Consider the following 18,262-nt stretch of genomic DNA (forward strand, 5'->3'; position numbering starts at 1 on the left):
CTGTGCCTGCTGCTGGGGAGCATGTTGCCAAGCCAGGTTTGGGAAGAAAGCATGCGTCCCTTTTCTGCTCTGTCCTCACAGTGGCCCCCGGGGCCTGGTTTAGAAGGGTCATTGTAAGCCAGACTCAAGAGTGTGGCAGCACTAGTTCTGGGCATGAACAAGCTGGAAACATCTCGTAGTTTACAGCTGTGGGAACTGGGATAGGGTTTAATACCAGTGGAGTGATCCCAGCCAGACCCAAGCCTGGACCCTGGAGCCCCCCTTCCATTGTCCCATCTGGGGGAAGCACATTAAGCATTTGTGTGCCAGGGACACAGCCTGGGGACCCCAAAGGAGTCTGAGGATTTGAGTCAACACGGTGGAGTGGTTCTCTGAATGGGTTCTGGAATCAGACTACTCCGGTTAGGATCCCATCTCAAGTCACGTCACTTCTCTGAACCTTGCCTCTGCATGTGCTGTTTTTCACTTGCTGCTGCTGTTGCTGCTGCTGCTAAGTCTCTTCAGTCGTGTCCGACTCTGTACAACCCCATAGACGGAAGCCCACCAGGCTCCCCCATCCCTGGGATTCTCCAGGCAAGAACACTGGAGTGGGTTGCCATGTCCTTCTCCAATACATTAAAGTGAAAAGGGAAAGTGAAGTCACTCAGTCATGTCCGACTCTTCTCGACCCCGTGGACTGCAGCCTATCAGGCTCTTCTGTCCATGGAATTTTCCAGGCAAGAGTACTGGAGTGGGGTGCCATTGTTCTCTGAAGTCGTGCCAACTATTTGTGACTCCATGAATCGCAGCACACTGTCTCCAGGAGCTTGGACTCACGTCCATTGAGTCGGTGATGCCATCCAACCGTCTCATCCTCTGTCATCCCCTTCTCCTCCTGCCCTCAATCTCTCTCAGCATCAGGGTCTTTTCTGATGAGTCAGCTCTTTGCATCAGGTGGCCAAAGTATTGGAGCTTCAACTTCAGCATCAGTCCTTCCAATGAGTGTTCAGGGTTGATTTCCTTCAGGATTGACTGGTTTGATCTCCTTGCTGTCCAAGGGACTTTCAAGAGACTTCTCCAACCTCTGCATGTGACATGTGCTCAAATAAGACAAACCTTAAAAACTTCAGTTCAGTTCAGTCACTCAATCGTGTCCAATTCTTTGCGACCCTATGAATCACAGCACGCCAGGCCTCCCTGTCCATCACCAACTCCCGGAGTTCACTCAAACTCATGTCCATCAAGTCGGTGATGCCATCCAGCCATCTCATTCTCTGTCGTCCCCTTCTCCTCCCGCCCCCAATCCTTCCCAGCATCAGAGTCTTTTCCAGTGAGTCAACTCTTCGCATGAGGTGGCCAAAGTATTGGAGTTTCAGCTTTAGCATCAGTCCTTCCAATGAACACCCAGGACTGATCTCTAGGACGGACTGGTTGGACCTTCTTGCAGTCCAAAGGACTCTCGAGAGTCTTCTCCTGCACCACAGTTCAAAAGCATCAATTCTTCGGCACTCAACTTTCTTCACAGTCCAACTCTCACATCCATACATGACTTAGTACAGTACAAAAGCATGTGGTATGAGTCAAGAGACATTCACTAGTATCTTCAGTTCTGCAGGTGCTAAGGGTCCTGATCCCAAACTTCTGAGCAATGAGGACCAGAGTATAAGGGCTGGCTATGGGGTGGGGCCTGCCAGAGGGTAGAGGATGGGTAACCTGTGTCTGGGGGTGCTTCCCCAGGGGCCGGGTCACTCTGGAGCCAGCATTTCTGATACCCAGAAACAGGTCCCCCACCCCAGGTCGGTGACCACTCCCAGAGCTGAGCCATCTGTCCACTGACTGGCCGCCACTGGCCTGGACCTCTGTGGAGCTGACCCACAGGTGGCCAGGTCACCTGGACTCATCTCAGGAGCAGAGGCTGCAGGGAGGCCTGCCTGTTCTTGGAAATTCACTGCATGTCTGCCTGTCACAAGTCCCTCGATAGGGAAGATTTGTGAGTGAGCTCTGCAATTCTGTTTCCTCTGAAGGTTATAAATCAGCTGCATGCACGCCCCGATGCTGCCCAGCCTGAGGTGCACACGCGCACACGCGCACATCCACACTCGAAAACACGGTCCAGGTCCTGCCGGCCATTTCCCTTGGGTGGGAGAAGGCACTCTCTTGGAAAAACCCAGGCTCCCAACGGCTGCCTGGCCTTCCAGGGTCCCAGAACCAGCCAGAATCAAGAGCTCAAGGCTGGGAGGCAGGATGTCCCAGTGGCTGGAGAAACAGGTCGTAGTATGAGTCATTAGCGTGAATCACTAGTATGAATTTCAGGAGTCTGCCTGGCCTTATAGATTCCTGTGTGCCCCTGGCCATGTTGCTTACAGAGCTCTGTGCCTAGATTTTCAGGTCTATAAAATGGAGCTAATTGTAGCATGTACTTCATGGGGATGGTTGAGAGAATAAAATAACTAAATATATGTAGAATGCTTATTGTTGTTCAGTCACTAAGTCATGTCTGACTCTTTACGACCCCATGGACTGCAACACGGCAGGCTTCCCTGTCCTTCACTGTCTCCTGGAATTTGCTCAAACTCATGTCCATTGAATCAAGATGCCATCCAACCATCTCATCCTCAGTCGTCCCCTTCTTCTCCTGCCTTCAATCTTTCCCAGCATCAGGGTCTTTTGCAGTGAGTTGGCTCTTCGCATAAGGTGGCCAACGTATTGGAGCTTCAGCATCAGACCTTCCAACGAATATTCAGGGTTGATTTCCTTTAGGATTGACTGGTTTGATCTCTTTGCTATCCAAGGAACTCTCAAGAGTCTTCGTAGAGTGCTTAAAACAGGACAGACATATAGTGAGAGCTCAGGGAAGTTTGGCTCTCATTATCATCGCCATTAGTTAAAGATATACCTAAATTTTGGCATCAGACCAGGGCTTGAATTCCAGCTCTGCCTCTTGCTAACTAATTTGGATATGTTACTGAGCTCCCATTTCTCATCTATGAAATCGACTGTTCCTACCTACTTCATAGGACCATTCTGGCCTTAAAGGAGATAGAGCTTGTAAAGGATGCAGTATCAGGCCCTCGGGAATCATCAACCAGTGCTACCTCTGCCTCGAGGTGGAGTGTGGGGACTGGGTCCTCTGGGTCAGAGCTTCCGCATAACTCTGCTCTGGGGCCTGACTTCCTGGGGAATGTTTAGATAACAGCGGGGACTAGAAGGGGAGCACAAGGGAGGATTTTAGGAACCCCTGTCTCCCTTTCATCCCCAGGGGAGCAAACCACTAGCCAGGGCGACTCTCCCCTCCCTGTGCCTGTCATTGCATCCACCCCACTCCTGAGAAGAGGGTCAAGAATGACAGGTGTGACTCATGGCTCTGCCACTCACTTACTGGGTGGCCTTATGCAGGTCACTTGACCCCTTCATTCCCTCCAACCAGGAATAATTGTGCCTGCTTCCCCTGGCAACTGGAGAGAGAATTAGAGACAGAGCATGTGGAGCTCTTAGCACAGCGCACCCGGGGATAAGCGCTCTGCAGATTCCATCACTGGCCCCTTTCTGCCTCCTCCCCTCCTCCCACTCACACCCCACCCCTCCCACACCTGCTGCACGAATAGCATCTTCCCAGGCCAGACGTTTAAATATTTCTCTCTGGGAAACTGGACTCTCAAAATCCACAAGACGCCTCTGGAGCCACATGAGCGAGCCTGGATAGAGGGAGGTGACTTCAGAAATTCAGGCCTTCTGTCTTCCCATGCCGTTCCCCTGTGCCAGCCACACGAGGCTAAAGCATGCTAGACATGAGACCCAGCCTTGCTGGACCATTGGCCGCCCACCCCGGAGACTTTACTGTTCCCACAAGGTCCCCAGGTGCTGTCAAACGCAGGCTTGTTTCCAAGCTGTTGCTAGCATTTTTTTTCACCTGCTCAGCCATAAAGCCCTGGAAAGCAGTGATCCAGGGATGAGTAGCTGCTTGCATGAGTGCAGGGGGAGAGATGGGGACTGGTGCCCACATTTTTGCAGAGCTGACATTTTTGCACCTCTCCCCCACCCCACCCCCAGCACACTGCCTGGGAGAGTGGGATGGTGAGACCTTGGCTGTGGATAATAGTCGGGAGCATCCCAGGCCAAGCCTTGGTCTCTCAGCAGAACTTTGGAGGCTGGACTTCTGGTTGCCAGGGAAACCAGTGTGTTCCCTGGAAAGGAAACCACTGCGCCTTTGGCTGTTAAGATGCCCCCCCTCCCTCCCCCACCAAAAAAAATGAGTTCCCTCCAAAACTGATTCCCCCAAAACTGTTGAGTCGGCAGCATCTTGCCTCCTCCCTGAGCCTGCTAAAATTATAGAAAATGAAATCTGCCCCGACCTTGTGCTTTTCACCTCTTTTTTAAACATTCCACTGTAGCATGAGGACATGTTTTGTTTTTTCTTATTTATCTTCCTCCCATGCCAGCTGGGGCTCCAAGCCCTTCTCTCCTCTGTTGACTGGAGCCAGAAAGGGAAGAACTTCCACATCTTTTTTTTTTTTCGTTCAGCTGTCAGCAAAAATAAAACAAGCAGGTTTATATTTGGAAAGCAGAGGGTCTCAGCCACCAGATCACTATGTCCAGGGTAGGTCACAGCCTTGTATCCTCTCATGTGACAAAAGCTTGAAATTTGACCCACAGATTTGCAGAGAATGGGGCTTTTGCAGCAGGCCTGTCTTTATTCACATCGATTTTTAAATGCCATTGGAGCATCATGGGGAATTCTCCACTGGCTGGGAAAGGGTGGTTCTAGAAAAGAATCCTCTGGAACATTGCTCAAGTGGTCTGACATGGGCAGGTCTCTATGCAAGGTTGAAGGGAACTTCCACCCCATTTCAGAAACAAGGTACCTGGGCCTCAGCAGGGTTTTGAGATTGTCTAATGAGTGGAGTTGGGTTTCACAGCCAAGGCCACCCTGTGGGTCAATTCATTAGTAAAGTGAAAGTCATTCAGTCATGTCTGACTCTTTGTGACCCCATGAACTGTAGCCTGCCAGGCTCCTCTGTCCATGGGGATTCTCCAGGCAAGAATACTGGAGTGGGTTGCCATTCCCTTTTCCAGGGGATCTTCCTGACCCAGGGATCAAACCTGGCTCTTTTGCATTGGAGGTGGTTTCTTTACGGACTGAGCCATCTTGGAAGGCCAGTTCATGAGGAAGCAAAACAGGAAAGAAAGGAGAGAGAAAGGTGGCTAGTGTTCATATCAAGATCCCTGACGCTTCAGGGGAGATGGTAGGGAAGGAAACGGCTGTGAAGAGACCTTGGTCCCAAGCCCAGCATGCCCTGCCCGCTCTCAGGCTGGGGTCTCCCCACCTGAATGGCTGTCTTGGACCTGAAGCCTCTAGAGCCCCTCCCAGGTCTGCCCCACAGTGTTCCCAGGACCACTTTTTCTTGGTAATCTGAGCAGTTAATTTTTCACCTAGAAGTGACTCTCTGTTCCGTAAGTAATTTTAAACAAATTCTGTTCCAGTCCCTGCACTTCCGTGGGGGAAAAAAACAAGACCCAGCTGGGTTTTCCACCATCCTCAGCAGACAAGCGTTTGCAAGCAGAATGTACTCCAGGCTGCGATCCCTCAGAGCCCGGGGCAGCGAGGGTCCTGTACTGTGTTCACGAGGACAGCCACGAGGGGCCCAGTGACCCGGCCTCCAGTCAGCCAGATGTGTCCCACAGAACCATCCTGAGAGGGCTCAAGTCCTTTTCAGCCCCATTCTGGGTCTTCAACAGATCTTTCTTGGTGATTCCTAAACCCCTCTATCAGATCTTGCTATTAGCGTGAGGCTCTCAGAGTGTAGAGTAAACTAATGAATTACAGCATGATTACACAGCACATAATTAACTTTGTAATTAATATGCAACTGCCACTTAAGCTAAAACACTGCTTATAGAGACGTGCGGCAATAGTAAATCACAGGTCAGAAATAGCACTTTGGAATTTTCAAAAGAATGAACGTAAGCAGGGAATCACTTAAGGCAGCGGGGCAAGTTAATTAAAAAGCAGATGAATTGTGTGCGTCCTGCTTCATTTCAATACCTTCTCCTTTAAGAAAGACCCTGATGCCATCCTGCCAGGCTGACTGGCCAGGCCTGGACAAAAGGACACTGGGCATGGATGGTTTTATTTCCAAAATAAGCCAGGCCTGCATTGCCCCAACCCAGCCCACCCCCACGTCTTGGTCCTGTCCCCAGCCACACTGCCCCTCCTGGGGGCCTGGCTCTGCCCCTCCTGGGGGCCTGGCTCTGCCCCTCCACCTCCAGAAAGCCTCAGGACACCAACTGAGGCAACTGGCGTTGCCGCCAGACCAACTCTGGGCCTTCCACAGTCTGGCCCCCATGGTGGGCATGGCCATCTGGTCAGTTAGCACAGCCTGTCTGCCTTCACCTGGATTCCAGACTTCTGGAAATCAGGGATTCATCTTACTTTTTTACTGTTACTTGATCTTTCCTTCCCCAGCCTCCTGCCAGAGCGCTGAAGCTAGAAAATGCCTTAGGGATGGGCTCACCCAGGCTGATTTTCACCAAGGCTAAGAACTGAGGGGCTGAGTTCTACAGTCACCTGGTGAAGTGGGCTCAGACCTAGGAGGAATCTCTCTCTGCATCCTCTCCTAGTCTCACATCAGGCTAGGTGGGCCTTTGAAATGAGTTAAACCCAGGTTCCAATCCCAGCAACCCTACTGGTCCACTGTGTGACCGTAGGCAAGTTGCATAACCTCTCTGGACTTCAGTTTCCTCATCTGTAAAGTCTGAGCAAGGATGCCCACCTCCCTGGGTTGGTGTGAGAGTTAGAGGAGTAATGTGTGTGTGGAAGGGCCTAGTGCAGAGGGAGTGCTCACTGGATCCTGAGTGTCCCCTGCTGTCCTCAGAGGCTTAGGGGGTACAGGGAGAAGTATGTGACATCTCAATCAGCTCCATCCTTTAGAGGCTGAGAAAACAGGCCCAGAGAGGCCAACTGTGCATCCACATACCGTTCATGTAACTGGAATGATTGGAAGCCCCCCAAGACCAGGAGCCCCCTGAGCACAGATGACTCTTATCCATGTTCTCCAACTCTAGCCTGGGCACAGCAATGCAGAGCTAGCAAAGGGTGGTACCCAGTGGGTGACTGAACTGAAAGTCCTCTTCCAGAACAGTCTTGAACTGGGTCGTCTGCAAAGAAGCTTTCTCAGCCCCCAGCCCCTGGATGGTGTGGAGGTGGCTTGGCTTAGGGGAGGGACGCTGGACTTTCAAGTCTGACAAACAGGTTCGAATCCCAGATGTGCCATTTTCAGATCTTGGGCAAGTTCTGTAATCATTTTCAGTCTTATTTCTCCCCATCTATAGATGGCGCTAATCATTCCAACTATATCTTTATCATTTGTCATAAAGATAACTCACATTAAACAGCAAATGTGCCGCCCAACACACAGGAGGTACTTAATGATATTGCTCCTCTTCTTAATCACAATAACAGAGGAGATTTCTGAGTGGCTATTGAAGGGCCACACAGGCCAGCAGCCTGGGGCAGGGGACTCTGGCTGCCTGGGCTACCTTGGCCTATGCCGTCCCTTTAGAGTTCTTGGCTTAGAGGGGGCAGATAAGGTGCCAGCCTCCCCAGACAACCCAGCCTCTGCCTCAGGCAGCTCAGTTGACCTTCCAGCTCTGGCCTTTGCCCTTCCATAAAGAGGCCTGGGCCTCTCTCCTCCTGATCTAGACCAGCTTTGCTGGGGGTAGGGAGTTGCCGGGCCCATAGGCAGGTCCTGGCCGGTTGGGAACATCTAAGCTATTAATAAGCAGAGATATCACTTTGCCAACAAAGGTCTGTAGTGTCAAAGCTATGGTTTTTTCAGTAGTCATGTACGAATGTGAGAGTTGGACCATAAAGAAGGCTGAGCGCCAAAGAATTGATGCTTTCAAAATGTGGTACTGGAGAAGACTCTTGAGAGTCCCTTGGACAGCAAGGAGATCAAACCAGTCAATCCTTAAGGAAATCAACCCTGAATATTCATTGGAAGGACTGATGCTGAAACTGAAACTCCAATATTTTGGCCACCTTATGCGAAGAGCCAACTCATTGGAAAAGACCCTGATGCTGGGAAAGATTGAGGACAAGAGGAGAAGGGGAAGACAGAGGATGAGATGGCTGGATGGCATCACCGACTCAATGGACATGAGTTTGAGCAAACTCTGGGAGATAGTGAAGGACAGGGAAGCCTGGCGTGCTGCAGTCCATGTGGTAGCAAAGAGTCAGACATGACTGAGCGACTGAGCAACAAAAGTGATGGTGGCCTCGTGAAGCCGGCCATAATATTGGATTCAGCATCCAAGGCCCCAGTCCTCCTGGGCAGTGGGTTTCAGATCTTGATGTGGATGCTCTGTGACTTCTCTTCCTGCAGACACTTCGGTTTCTGGTCCCCTACCCTGCCAGGCACCCCTCCCCCAGCCTGCCCATCCTCCTCTGCAGTGTCTCTCCCTGCTGTCCAGCCTCTTCGCCCTGCAGCCACTCCTCTTAGTTCAGAATTTGTCAAAGCCAGTTCCAGGGAAAACTAGTCTATGGGATTTTAAAATGTGTTTGGTGAAAAAAGTATTTTGCACTCCAGTCATTTTGGGAAAAGCCAGATACTCTAGGGACCTTTATGTGCAAACGTGCTTCCTCCTCCCCAAGGGTGGTTGGAATATGCAGCTTCTCCCCAGCCAGTCTTACCAGAGGATCCTTCGTCAGGAAGGACCCTTTTCCGCAAAACTCACCGCAGGCAGCCTGATCTGCTACCCTCCTTTTCCCAGAATAGGCTGCGTCTCTCCTCTGGTCCCCCTGCCCCCTCCTGTGACACTGCCCGCCTGGACAGACGCTGTGTGGGTGTCCAGTGCCACTCTGGAGTGGCAGCACTCCGCTCATCTGCCTCAAAGCAGTGACTCTATCCCTCTGTCCTCCTGAACTTTTCTGGACTGGCCTTTGCCTCAAGGACAAACCCCCCCACCCAGCATTCTGGCCGGTGAGCACAGGCCCCTGCCTCAGCCACCCACATCCTCAAAGGCACCTGGCACTGAGACGCAGGGTGGCTCCCAGAGGCGCCTGTGTGAGGGTGCATGGAGGGAGGAAAGTTGAAGGTCTTTAACGTCTAGAGTGGTGGCTTTTCATTCCCCCCTCCCCCGCAGCGGGTACCGGCTCCTCTCTCTGGCCCTACTTTCCTCCTGCCTGTGATGGAGATGATAAGACCCACCTGGTCCTGAGCGGAGCTGGGGCCCATGTGCTTGCGGCTGTGCAGAGTGCTTCCTATTCACTGACTCATTTAACGAACTCAGCAGCCTATGAAGTTGGCACCATTGTTATTGCATCCATTTTACAGATGCCTGAGGTACGCAGAGGGGAGCATTTTGCCCCAGGTCACAGAAGGTAGCACATGAAAGAGCCAGGATTTGAACCCAAGCAGCCTGTTAACCTGATCCACTAAGCCATATTACCCACATAAATGAAGTGATCACAAGAGTTATGTACGGATGTGAGATCTGGATCATAAAGAAGGCTGAGCACCTAAGAATTGATGCTTCCAAGTTGTGGTGCTGCAGAAGACTCTTGAGAGTCCCTTGGACAGCAAGGAGATCAAACCAGTCAATCCTAAAGGAAATCAACCCTGAATATTCATTGGAAGGACTGATGTTGAAACTGAAGCTCCAATACTTTGGCCACCTGATGCAAAGAGCTCATTGGAAAAGACTGAATGCTGGAAAGATTGAAGGCAGGAGGAGAAGCGGATGACAGAGGATAAGGTGGGTTGGATGGCATCACCGACGCAATGGACATGAGTTTGAGCAAGCTCCAGGAGTTGGTGATGGACAGGGAAGGCTGGCATGCTGCAGTCCCTGGGGTCGCAAAGAGTCAGACAGGACTGAGCGCCTGAGCAACAAGGGTCAAATGAGGTTATGACACCAGGGCTTTGTAAACTGTAGAGTGCTTTGCACAGTCAGAGTGTCAGTCAGCACTCGGTTTTGGAGTGCCTGGTGTGAACCCTTGTCTCTCGGTAGACACTCAGGAAGCATGTTTTCAGGTTGCTTTTGGGATACCCAGCTTGTCCCCGAAGGGCTCCAGAGATGAGGCCCCCACTCCCAGCATGGGTCGGGGTGGCTTAGTCCCTGAGTCCCTCACACCCAGAGATTCCCTGAGTGCAGATCTGATGACAAGCGGGGTGATGGACACCAGACCCAGCTGACTCACCCCCTTGCACCACAGGCCTTCTAGAAAGAGGCTTAGACGTACGGGGTCAGCGTGCCAGCATCAGCCCAGCTGAGATGCCAAAAATCCCTAAGGAGCCATGGGGACTTCTCGGGGCTTCTGCAGAAATAAAATCACAGATACTTCCCACTAGGAGCAGAGACCTTGCCACCATCAGGTTTGGCATGGCTTGCCACAGTCACCCTGTTCTCCCTCACCCCCACCTGGAGACCCCTGGGAGCTCCCTGGGCAGGTCCCCGTCTGAGCTGTCTGGGGTCACAGGAGTGCACTTGGCAGACACCTGCAGGAGGTGCCTGGATGGATGTGGATGGAACAGGGAGAGCCGAGACCTTCAGGGCAGCCCGGGCTCCCGAGGCCTGAGTGTGGCCCTGGCCCCACTTCTGACCTATAGCAGAGGCTCAAGGCTCTGCTGTACCTTCACCCACACCCCTGCCCTGGGCCTCAGTTTCCTCAGCTGTGAACAATGGGTCTGAGCAGATCCCGAGATCCATTCTGATCTAAGCCTTGAGGACTGGTTTTGTGTTGGTTGGTTGGTTGGTTTTTTACCATCTACCACTTTTAAGTCAAATAAATGCCTGTTTTTTGATTCCTCTGTTCCTCACCTTCCTCTTCTTGAGAAAATTTTAAACAAATCTGACAGTTCATAGCAACTCACTAAAAGAGAAGGCATACCCAGTTAGTAAAAATAAGAGCCCAGGCTCAGGAGAAACAGCTGCTGTCCTAGACCAGCCCATATCAGTCCTGCATGATGGGGGAGTAATGACCCACCCACTCTGAGCCTTAATTTTTCTCCTCTGCAAAATAGGCTAATATTGCCCACCAGCTACTGTGAGGCTGTGATTGATGGAAGGTTGCTTGACATGTGGCTGGTTTGCCTGTGTGGTCCTAACGTGGGCTCTCAGCTCAAGAAGAGCCTGGCTCTGACTCCCAGTTTAGGGTAAAGAGGACTAAATCGGGAACTGGGAAATCCACATGCAGATCTCTGCTCATGTCTTGACTGGCTGGTGACCCACTCTGAGCCTCTGTTCACCCTCCTTTTAAAAATGGAGCTGCCCAGAGGTTTTCTTCTCATGTGTTGGCACCAAGTGGTTAAGAATGACTGGGCAGAAGGGCGTGTGGACGATTGGCTGGGTCATGTGTGGACCCAGTGGAAGAATGCAGTGACTGGTTAGCCATGCCTGTCGGGGGTGCAGGAGCTAGGGGCAGCATCCTTACGCTATACACCTTCTGCGTGCTGTGTGTTTCTTAAGGGCTCATATAGTTATACTGAATCTCCCTTGGACCTGCCACAGCCCCACCCTGTCTGGAGCTCCTGGAGAATGGCACCCCACTCCAGTACTCTTGCCTGGAAAATCCCATGGATGGAGGAGCCTGGTAGGCTGCAGTCCCTGGGGTAGCTAAAGAGTCGGGCATGACTGAGTGACTTCACTTTCACTTTTCACTTTCATGCATTGGAGAAGGAAATAGCAACCCACTCCAGTACTCTTGCCTGGAGAATCCCAGGGACAGAGGAGCCTAGTGGGCTGCCATCTATGTGATTGCACAGAGTCGGACACAACTGAAGCGACTTAGCAGCAGCAGCAGCAGTTGGTAAGTGGTGTCTGAGTCTTTTGCCACCCCGTGGACTATAGCCCTTGCTCTGTTTCTCTTTCCATTTGGAGGAAACAAAAAGCAGAGGTGGCATAGCCTTGAGGATGAGAGAAAACCCAGCAACCTTATCCAGGACTAAAGCTGGCCCTCTTTCACCTTTTGGGAGAGAAGCTATCAGTGAAAGTTCACTGCAAGGTCATGGACTTGGAGTGTGGCCAGAGGGTGTTGGGAGGTTTTGACCCCGAGAGTATGACCTGGGCCTGCTAAGGCATCATGTGCCCCAGGGAGATGAGCACACCTGGGTGCAGCTGAGACTCCCAGGCCCGTGTGGGTTGGGACAGTGGGCTGGCACCTTTGTCAGAGCAACATTGACGTGTGTCCTCCCAAGTCAGCCATCCTCTCCTCTGGATCAGCTCTTGTGTCCCGGAACAGGTTGTCAGGCAGACATACCTGCCCTCAGGAGTGGCCCCTCGGAAACACCCAGGGTATGCATGGTGTTGTCCCACTAACCAGTATTGACAGTGGGGGTTCCTGTAGGGGATGGTGGGTGCTTGGAGACTGGGTCGTCAAGAGAAGTGGGTCCACCCTTCCAGCAACCATGCCAAGTCAGAACGTCTGAACTCTGTGGCCAGGAGGTATGCAGCTTTGTCCAGTCCTGGCATAAGGGGCACTCCCTAAATTAAGGAGGGGTCCTGCGTTTGGAAGAGACTGTTGTCCAAACCAGGATTTCCCTTTTCAGAACAATGTGCCCTGCGTGACTTCACATACTCAGCTCCTCCACTCAGTGGGAAGGGAGGGGATACACCTTCCTGTTTGAGAGATGAAGGCTTGGGGAGATAAAGGGCCCTCCCACAGCCTCCCTGCCAAGAAGGTCTGGCTCTCAGGGCCCACCCCTACCCAGGGACCCCACCAAGAGCAAGGCCACAAGCTGGCCCCAGGGTCTGCTCCAGCTGCCTGGCCAAGAATGGGAAGCAGCTGGTCCGGGGCAGCTGCCTGGAGCTGCCGCTTCCCTCTCCCCACTCTTGTCTGTCCCTCTGCCCTCCTCCCTGACTTCCCTGGGCCAGGGCACAAAGTCACCCCAACTACGTTTGCTTCAATCGGCCTCTTCCTCTGCCTCCAAGCAGCATGCCTGGAGACCTGCTACGCCTCTCTGAGCGCCTTTACTTTTAAGACGAGGAAGGCAGCCAACCATGTCAGTGCTTTCTTAACCTCCGTCTCTTTCATACCATTTATATTATGTTTAAAATGGTTCTTTAATCCTTCCAGGTTTGCCATCCCTCCCTTATTTAACCCCATCCCAAATAATAATATCCACAGACTCGCCAGTGATCACCGTTCTAGTCCAAATACTTCACTATGAAAATGTAAAATCTTTGCCCATGGACCACCTAAAGTCATCCTGTTCCACTAGTGGAACATGTATCACTCTCTGGGGGCCTCAGCCTGGCTTATCAGAGTCTCCCTGATAAGATCCTCTGATTAGGACTGACTCCTTGCTGAAAACCCATCCATCCATCCATCTAATGAGCATTGCTGAGCACCCACTAGTACCAGGCCCTAGGCTAGGCTAGACTCTGGGAATCCATAACTGGAAGACATCTCAATTGATGAGGGAGCCAGATGCAGAGACATCTCCCTCATCTAGTACCACCAGACTGGGGGTTCGTGACGGGGCACTGAGGACACAGGAATGAGTGGCTCCGCAGGGGGAACCAACCAAGAGGGTGAGCACCGAACCAGGCCTCGGTGGCTGAAGCGGGCCAGGCATTGTGGGCTAAGGCACGGAGGTAAAGACCTAGAGGAGTGACCTTCAGAACACGGTCCCAAAGGCGGGCAGCAGCCCCACATGGAGGATACGGGATCAGCAGGGAGTAGTGGGTGGTGGGGGCCAGACAGGGGAGGACATAGGCTGACACTGTCACACAGAAGTCACTGCTGAACCCAGGGCCCACAACATCCACCCATCTTGGAGTCTGAGAGCTGATAAACGGGCCAGCCAGGATGCGCCCCCTGGAACCCCAGGTCTCCCACCACGCTGAGCAGCAGGCGCATCCCAAGCTCCCTGGCCATGACGACGTCTTGGAATGCAGCCTCTGCTCTGCAGACTGTAGGTACAGCCCCCCCACCCCTGCTGCCAGCACCGCTCGTCCCGGGGGACCCAAGCTGCAGATGTGCATGGTGATTGAATCGTTTCTGCACACCACTGCTCACACAGCTCCCCTGGGGACCCGCCACTTGCCTGTGCAAGCTGTCAGGAGATGTGCGTGCTCCGTGCGTCTGGGTCAGCACTCAAGTGCGTGCATGTACTATATACATAAGTGTGCAAAGGGGGGACATAAGCACGTGGGTGTGCACACACAGATGCAGAAGCCTCTTGGCTGAGTTCATGTTTGTTAAGTGTACCAGTTAACTTGTTGGCCTCAAAAGGGGAAAATAAAACACCCTGATGTTAGGACCCCTGATACCAGCCTTAGGGAACTGCCTCCAAGGTTCCAGGGCCCCATTTTCCATGGAGCAGGTTAGAGCAACTCACTCTCTATTTCGAAGGAGGAGCCTATGAGGGCCACGCGCCTCCTCCAACATCTTAGACCAGGTGAGACTCTGCCAGGGAGCCAGGAGGTGGCCCAGGTCTCTCCTTAGGCCCAGCAAGGTGGGTTCCAGTCCCACTCATCCTTTTCCCCTGCGTCCACGCCCTCTCTCCGCCCCTGCCGGCCATCCCGCCGGGACCATGTGGTCCCCAGGCGCCCTTTCCACTCTCCACAGTCTACTCTCCGAGCTGCCCTACTTGCCTGAGGGCAGCAAGCTTTCCTTGAGCGCATCTTCTATGCTGAGCTCCCCTGAGGCTGGACTCACCCGAACTCCCCCACTAGTGGTGAATCGTGCAAAATGAAAGCTTGGCCCTTTCAAGCACTCCCCTGTGAGTTGGGAAGCCAACCCAGATGTCCCCATTGGAAAACCTACCTACAAGCATTTAAGTCAAGTCGAGCATTAGCTTCAAGAAAAAGCTTGTCACAGAGAAAGGGGAAGCATCTGAGGTCTGAGGTGACCTTGGAACAATGACCACCCACCCCCCCTAAGTTTCCTGGGCCAGCAGGCTCCCCGCAGGACTGCTGTGAGACAGGCTTTGCTATTCTAGAGTCAAGCCATCTTACACTTGTTGAGATGGCATTTTCCAAACAGCTGGAGCTCCTGACACCAAAATCCTAAGATGTTGAGTTTGAAGAGCTGCCAGCAGCCGGCTAGGCTTCGTTTTACAGATGGGAAAACCAAGGAGGGTGGCAGAGCTGGGCTGCCTCCAGGCCCCCACACTGACTAACCTTGCATCTCCTGCAGGCTGGTGGCTGCTCAGACCAGGACAGAGGGCCAGGCACCACAAGGGGTGGACCGCCTGAGCCCACTCTCCATTCGGAGGCAAACAGATGGCAGGAAGGGCCGAGGCATGGGTACATCCAGGACCTGGCCACCAGTGATCTCCAGTTGGGAGGGAGCCTGGCCGCAGTGGGCGCTGGAGTTACAGCCGCCACTGAGGATTTGTAGCAACTTGTAAAGGCTTAGAGGTGTCCAAGCTGGAAGGAGAGAGGCAGCAGCCAAGCCCTGCAGCACTCCTGTGGTGGAGGGCGACCTCTGCTGGCCGCTGAGCACTCCCACTTTCCTGCACCAGCCAGCATGCCGGGAGGCCAGTAGCCCTGGAATGGCCTTGGAACAAGTGGATGGGTGTGGACAGGTTCCAGGGGCACATCTTTTTGGGCTCAGGCACAGTCTTGGGTGGGGACTTCCAGGAGGCTCTGACCTCCAGTCTTGGAGTATTGGCAAGAACATGCCTCTGGTTAAAAAAGCGGAGGGTTTAAATCAGTCCAACACCATCCCAGCTGTGTGACCCTGGGAAAGTCACTTCATCTCTCTGAACCTTTTAGGATTAAGTGAATTAGCAATGCACAGGGCCTGGCCTAGTGCCTGAACACAGCAGGTGCAAAACTAATGGAAAATTTCACGCTGCCCCTCAGGGAGCCACCATTTTCATGCCTCCTTCAGCACCCCACTCTTCTCTTCATGTCTGTGATCTTTAGCCTTCTAGGCCTTGACCCTTTTCCTTCATGGGCTGGAAGCACTAGCCCATCCATTCTGGGTGTTAATAGCCCCAGTTTTCCACTGATCTTGGCTTAGAAGTGTCACCTCTCCTGTGAGTGTCTCCTTAATCAACTAGACATTTTGTTCTCTTATAGATTGAGAGATACACGACTTGCAGTTGTCCCTGTGACATGTGATGTCTCTCCTGTCAACCCTCTGGGTCTCACAGGTGTCCCGGGCCCAGCCGTTCATGTCTTGCTTCCTATAGCATGGAGCCCTGGTCTGGGAGTAAAGCCCCCTGGGATCTAGATCTCGCTCAGAGGTGCTGTGTGACCTTAGACATTCCACCTGTGGGCCTCAGGCCCCCCAAGAACAAAACCAGCTGAACTCGAGGTGGCAGAAGAACTCAAGGCACCTTTGGTCAATGATATTCTGAGCATCTTTGAATCCAGGAGCTATCTCAGATCAGATAGGCCTCCAGATAGGACAGCACATGAATCAGTGTAGAGACAGACCCAAACTTGGACAGTGTCTCCCCTTTATTGTTTGGTTTCCTCAGAGGAAACCTGTGGCTCCCTGCTTGTGACTCAACAGGGAAGGACAGCCTCTGGCCCCCCAGGTGGCTGTCTTGGTGAGTTTGGTGCCTGCTTGGGGCTTCCCTGGATGGGCTGAGCCCCTACTCCACGCCCAGGCCCCAGTCATTCTACAGGCATTTATCAAGGCCCCACTAGGTCTCTGACCCTATAAACAAAATGCTGTGCCCATCCTGGGAAAAGTTCCTACCTAGAGACTATTGCGAGACCACCTAAAGTGAAAGTGAAGTCACTCAGTTGTGTGTGACTCTTTGTGACCCCATGAACTGTAGCCTACCACGCTCTTCTGTCCATGGGATTTTCCAGGCAAGAATACTGGAGTGGGTTGCCACTTCCTTCTTCAGGAGATCTTCCCGACCCAGGGATTGAACCTGGGTCTCCCGCATTGTAGGCAGAAGACGCTTTACCATCTGAGATCCCTCACCAAATGTCCACAGTTCAGATTTCTAACCCCCTGGGCAGTTATCTTCATCAACAGCACCCCCTGCTGGCCACATGGGCCAGCGCAGGCCTCTTGTCCTGGTTGGCTACTGCCTGTGGGCAGGGGATTGAGGTCTGCACAGGCCTGGGGTTTCCTTTGACTTCCCTTCAGGCTCCTCCTTTTTGATGAGGCCCTTTGGCTCAGCGCCTCTGCCTTGCTAGCTGTGGAAACAGCAGTCTGTAACTGGGACCCTGGCAGCCAGTGTTCGCTCATGCCTTGGGTGGGGGGCTGGAAAGGCCCAGCTCCCTGTGTACCACGTGGTGCCTGAGAGACCACCTTCGAGCCTCAGTTTCCTCATCTGTAAAGTGAGGATACAGTAACCGTGTCTTTGCTTAGTGCCCGGACCAGCACTTGACATACGAAGAGTTCAACAAATAGTCATATAAACGGTGACGTGGAGTAGATACAGGCTTGGACCAAGAGTTCCATGAGCTCAAGAAAATGACTTCATTTTCACCTCACCATGCTCCCCAGAGTTAGCACAGTATAAGATGTTACAAGTATTTACTGGGTGAGTTGGAAGCATGCAAGCATGGACAAGCGGAAAATAAAGATGGATGGGGTGGATGGATGGATGGACAGACAAGCATCTAGATGGATAAGTGATGGAGAAGTTGTATATCTGGGTGTGTAAATGTGTGATGGGTGGTGTGACAGGAAGGATGCTGGGAGAGTGAGGGTAGAAAAAATCAATGTGAGGATGCTACCCCCATTTTTACATTTTTGCTGGAGAGCTACAAGATACAATGAACCCAGCAAGCACTGATCAAAGTACAGATGCCCAAATGACCCACAACTCCACTTCCAAGACTGTGTTCTCTAGATTAATTCACACATGATGATGTGGCTGATATAAAAGGCGATCCTCTGGCACTGTTTGCAATGAAGAAATCTGGGGGTAGCTCAGGCCTCATCTCAGGCTAGCCCCTGGAGCAGAAGGGCCTTGTCTAGGGCCTCAGGCCTTAGAACAGCACACCTGGCAGGGGTGGACGTTCAGATGGCAGTTGGATAAATGATTCATCAGTGCCTGGGAATGCTGTGCAGCCATTAAAAAATGAAAAGGCTCTTTATGTCTTGATGTGGAATACACTTTGTGATATCGTTAAGAGGAAAATAGCAAGGTCTGGAGAGTATGTGCAGAATGCTATCATTTTATGTTTTTTAAGGGGTGGCAAAGGATAGTACACATAGATATTTGCTTCTCTGAGTCCTTCGGAAAGAGACAGATGACACTGGTTCTCTCCAGAAGGGTTCCTGGGAGCAGGGGACAAGGCCAGCATGACCCTGGACACCTGTGATTTTTGAACCAATGAGTCACCTTTTCAAGCACAAGTG

At 52.3% G+C, this 18,262-nt stretch overlaps 1 protein-coding gene across 5 annotated transcripts in view; it reads left to right on the plus strand.

Annotated features, from left to right (window-relative positions):
• The window catches only part of ZMIZ1 (zinc finger MIZ-type containing 1), a 150,727-nt gene that overhangs the window by 19,083 nt on the left and 113,382 nt on the right, over positions 1–18,262 (plus strand). The window contains exon 2 of one of the 5 annotated variants that reach the window (XM_055425352.2): positions 9,312–9,732. The exons of 3 other annotated variants lie outside the window; for them this stretch is intronic. The gene's annotated coding sequence lies outside the window, so the exon portion shown is untranslated. Of the gene's footprint in view, positions 1–9,311; positions 9,733–9,771; positions 11,786–18,262 lie in introns of those variants that run through there. One more of the 5 variants, XM_055425351.2, reaches the window with a different exon arrangement.

Source organism: Moschus berezovskii, chromosome 12 (genome assembly GCF_049115385.1).
Source record: "Moschus berezovskii isolate FMDL1 chromosome 12, NW_MosBer_1.0, whole genome shotgun sequence".
Classification (NCBI taxonomy): Eukaryota; Metazoa; Chordata; class Mammalia; order Artiodactyla; family Moschidae; genus Moschus; species Moschus berezovskii.